The sequence below is a fragment of the Myotis lucifugus genome, unplaced genomic scaffold (assembly GCF_000147115.1).
Source record: "Myotis lucifugus unplaced genomic scaffold, Myoluc2.0 scaffold_15, whole genome shotgun sequence".
Taxonomy (NCBI): domain Eukaryota; kingdom Metazoa; phylum Chordata; class Mammalia; order Chiroptera; family Vespertilionidae; genus Myotis; species Myotis lucifugus.
This window is the reverse complement of record NW_005871063.1, coordinates 5,108,794-5,113,856: the sequence shown is the minus strand read 5'-3', so window position 1 is coordinate 5,113,856 and position 5,063 is coordinate 5,108,794.

The window sequence follows — 5,063 nt, the reverse complement described above, 5'->3', positions numbered from 1 at the left end:
CCTGCTGAGACCTGCTGAGCGACCCAGTCAGTCAGGGGCTGGGATCGGGGGATCGGGGGGTCCCTCGCAGCTTGATAGAGGTCTCTGTGTGCTTGCTGGATAGAATCCAAATCGCAGGCTCGCTCATCCCACTTTCCCGGTGAGTCCCGCGAACAGCCAGCCGGAGAGCGAGTCTGGCCCCACACCGTGTGCCAGGGTGGTGGCTGTGTCTGCCACGTGTGGCCTCTGCCATCAGCTTGGGGGAAGGGGTTCTGCCGGCAGTGGCTGGCTGCGGCAGGGGCCTCTCCCCACGGTCATTTCTCTGCAATGGATCCCGGCCTCTCAGCTTCGCAGTCCTTCGCCCAGTGTCATGGGGCGGTGATGAGCCCAGGCAAAGCGGTTGGAATCACCCTGGTTCGGTCTAGTCCAGCCCGCAGCTCCAGCCCTTTCTGCGAGAGGCAGGAACTCTGGGATTCTTCAGGGCCTCGGGGCGAAAGCCACACTCCGGGGCTCCTAGCCCCTGCAGGTCTGGCCGCTACCGGGCGGCTCCTACCGCGTGGTCTTTCGGGCTGGGGAACCCCACGGCCGACCCTGCGGGCTGGGAGGAGAAGGGCAGGCGAGGCGTCTAAGTCTTTATTATTCAAAATAGAAGCTATTGGGAGGACTCAGAGGTCTAAGGCTCGGTTAGGGCTTACAATAGGTGAGAGTCATATTCAGGAGGAAGTTTTAAGAAGCAGGATTTGAAGCCCAAAGTGCTTTTTGCTTTTTAAGGTGTTGAGTCTTGTATTCCGGCTGTCAATGTTATTTAGAGAGAAATCCTCATGGATTGCCACCACTAGACTTCCTGTCAGTGCGCCCTGTGGAGCAATGGGTTCTCTGGGTGGGAAAAGCCCCTGCTGTTCTAGCTCTGGCTGGGTGTCTGCAGCACACACGTGGGTCAAGGAATCGGTTGGGTGCTGGGTGAGGGTTTGCAGCCTCCCTGGGCTGTGGAAGCACGTTCAAGCCGGGCAGGGCCTGGCTGGATTTGGTTGCTAAGTTGGGCTCAATTATCACGTTAATTCTAAAGAAATTAGACCTGGATAAATAGCCTTTGAATTCAAAGAAATAACTCGGTATTGATTTACATAGCCATGCTTAAAAGAAAAGAAGAGAAAAGAAACCCTTCTCAACAGGAGACATTGGTGGAAAAAAAAAATCTTGCTAGTATTTTCTCCATTCAGTGTAAAATTCTGTTTATGTACATGTGTAGGGAAAGGGTGCTTGATATCTGGGAAACCTACACTCCCTTTTTCCCTCCCTCAACACATACACCTGGGAAAGCTTGAGGGGGGGCTGCTGGCATGAGCTGCTTCGTCGCCTTTCTTAGCTCAGGCTAGTAAGGGTATCACTGGAGTAGCCAAAAGTATCTATGCAAGAAAGCATCGAGATTAGAGCATTATTTCCTCTAGTGACAAAACTATAATGCCAGTGTTAAGACACTCCCCTCCCAGGCCCTCGAAATCCAGCTAAAAAGTGGACTCAGATAGAGGCTCACTGAGGTGTGGGGACAATGTCTCCCTCCTCTCTCCAGTCCCGTGTCCCAGAAAAGGAAACCCCAACATGTATGGCCTGGCCCACAGGACCAATGACATCCACCATGGGCTTCGCAGACTTTTTCTAGACTCTCCAATTTGGAGAATATTAACTAAGCACCGTCCAACCTAGAGGCTCCTGTCTGGGTCTTTTCAAACCTGGAGCCCAGGAGTCCAGAGAAGTTATTAAAAAAAGAAGCCAACCAGATCCTCAAATCCAACACCATTTGACCTCATTCCCAGGCTGTGTGAAGACCCAGAGCTTTCTTAATGGAGGAAACCAATATGCTGGGCCTAGAATGGATTGGGGGTGGGGGGTGGATAACACATTTCTGCCTCCCCCAGTTTGGGGATTATATACTGAAGTGTTTTTTAATTTCTCTTTCTTTTATCAAGCATAGGCCCCTCTCCCTAATACACAAATATCTTCTCTCTCCCAGTTCAGGTGGGAAAACTCAACAATATTTAAACAGATTAAAACAAGATAAATGGTGATGTTTGTGTGTTTAATCTGTTGGGTAAACCAAGGCTGAGCCCCCCCCCCCCCATATTTGCCCTGCTGGGAACTGTAGCAGGACAAAGGGGGAAGGGAAGGGAAGGGTGTTAGAAGTCAGCTTTAATCAAGCCAGTCTTTGGGAACCAGGACCCCTGACCATTGCAGGATAAACGCAGCCCTAGAGTGGCAGGGAACAAGCATCAACAGGAAACAGCAGACTATTTTTAGGCATAATAAGGAGCTAATATAGCTGGCCAAGCCTCTTCCTATATGCCTCCGAGCACTCTCTCCTTTAATTCCTCCATCCCTTCATCAGCAGAAACAATAATAGAGTCACAGCACACGTCTCAATGTTAAGGAGAGCCAGGTTTGGGACAGCTCCTCAGAAAAACCTGGGATGGAAAACATCCTCTTGTTATCATTGTGAGCTCTTAGGGGGTTCTCTTGTTACAACAGAAAAAGAAATGAAAACCGTTTTTCATTAGCGAGAGACTTGTTCTGTACCTGACTACCCTTGTGATGTAAATGTTCTGGTGATTTTCATATTCATACCTGTTCACCTGCACTTTTTCTCTCCTTTATTTTGTAACATCGCAATGTACATGATAAGGTAATTTATTAGACTTTTAGCAAAACTTTCCTTAGTGGGCAACCAATTTGAGAGCCCTTAGGAAAAAAGTGAGGGTTAAAACACACACACACACACAAACAACCACACATTCTCCCAGTGGTGCCCTTTCTCTTTTCTTTTCTTTTTTTTTTTTTTAAATATATTTTATTGATTTTTCACAGAGAGGAAGGGAGAGGGATAGAGAGCCAGAAACATCGATGAGAGAGAAACAGTGATCAGCTGCCTCCTGCACACCCCCTACTGGGGATGTGCCTGCAACCAAGGTACATGCCCTTGACTGGAATCGAACCCGGGACCCTTCAGTCCGCAGGCCGATGCTCTATCCACTGAGCCAAACCGGTCAGGGCTTCTCTTTTCTTTTGTTCAGAACAGAATCCCTTTTGCACAAATCTAAGAGAAAGAAAACCCCACCCCCCATCCTACCCAGGGGAAGGAAATAGTGTTTTTCTGTAGGTTTCACTAATTTTGTGCAGAGCACAAATGCTCCCCCTCAATCCAGTGAGGATCCTTTCTCTACAAAGCTCAAAGCCTTCGCTTCTTTAAACACACGCTGAGGGTTGTGTCCACTTGGACACATATTTGGGTTCATAATTAGGTTCCCGGTCTTTCTTCCCATATGCTTTATGGAAAGGGAGCAGAGTGAAAAAGCAGGGGTCATAGAAAGGAGTTAAAGAACAAATAGAGTGAACGAGAGAGAATAGTGGGAATCTGCTTCATTTGGAAAGATCCTGGGTTCAAGTTTTCTTCTCTATCCTGTTTGCCAGGGACTACTGCCCCACAATGTTAGTTGCACAGCACAGAAACCACAGTGAGGCTGGTGAAAGGAGCCCTGTTGGCCAGCCGGTCTGCTTCACCCGTATTTACTCCCAGGTTTGGGGTGATGGCTAGATCTCCATACCTGGCAGCCCACCCACTAGTGTTCTCTACCCTTTCTCCCTCTCTCCTCCCCATCCCTTCACCTCCTTTCCCCTAGGCCTAGAGCATCACAGTGCTCACCTAACAGCTGCGAAGTCAAAGCAGGAGGACCCTTAAAAAATTACAAAAGAGATCCCCCCTCCCTGGACAAAGGAGTGATTTTAAGAACAAGGCTCAGGCTCAAAGGTCCTGCGCCCAAGAGTTAAAAGTCAAGTTCAGCGTTGTGGGCTCTTAGAGCAGCAGCCCCAAACCGACAGGCGGCTGTCCAGGGCGCTCCTGGGGGCTGGAGGGAGAGAAGGGAAGGGGGAAGACAGGAGCCGGGAGGGCAGGCAGGAGCAGAGGGCGACAGGAGCCCCGCGCCCGCAGCTGGCTCCCACGCGCCGCTGTCTGCAGGGAACTTGGGGCCGCGTAATGGAATTCAGGAGGCAGAGATCCTCCAAGAGCCAGCCACTGTCTTGTACAGATTTGTAGCGAAACCCTCACTGTAATTAAAACCGTACAGTCAGATTAATTCAATGTGTTGCTCAGCAGCGTTTTTAATAGTAAAAATCCGCTTTTAAAATTGAATTAGGGTCGAAGAAAATTTCTGCGAGACTCGCCGGATTTGCCAGCTCTCATCGAAGCCAGCGGGAGCTGGACTTTGGCACTGGCTGCACAGTCTCCCTCTCCCCCTGCCGGCCCTAGACCGGGGGTGGGGGTGGGGGGAGAGAGATGGGGGCTGGGGGGCTGGTCCCCAGGGTGTGCTAGTTTGGGCTGGACGCTGAACGGCCTGGCCAGGCCCAGGCGAGGCACAGGGCCTGGGGTTACCCTTCAGAACCCCCGCCCCCTTCTCACCCCTTTGAGAAGTTCACGGCTCAGGTCGGGTTTGGGAGAGAAGACAGCCCTGCTGTGTCTTGAAGCAATTTCCCACTGTGTGTTCCCGGGTGTGGCGGAGTTTGGAGCCCTGTCTGGACGCTCGAGTGTCAGATGGGAGAAGGCGGTGGTCCCCTCTGCCCCTACCCCACCGCCCCTTTTCTTCCCGAGAGTCTTCCAAAAATGAAGAGTAATATTTCAGGCGCGCTGTCAGATTTCTCCCAAGCCTTGATTTGGCTGGCCGCCCCCCCCCCCCACCCCTGATCCTTCGCCTCTTGGTGGTTGTGAAGTAAACCTTAGTATTATGTTTAGACGCCTTAGAGCTAAAACCTTGCTCCAAAGGTCCTGGAAGAGGTGGTTGCAGATGCTCCCCGAGAGGCTCGAACTTGAGACCTCTGAGGGGCTGGGCGAGGGCCGCGGGAGACAGACCCCGCTCTTTCCCCAAACCAACCGGGTTTTCAGGGGCTCAGACGTGTCCCAGGCTGCCCTGCCCCCCATGGACCTGGCCGTTGCGGCAGGCTCCTTGGCTGCTGAGGGCGCGCGCGACTACACACACACACTAGAACAGGACGCACGAGGAAATTCCTTAGCGAGTTAGTCACATCATCAGGCTGGGAAA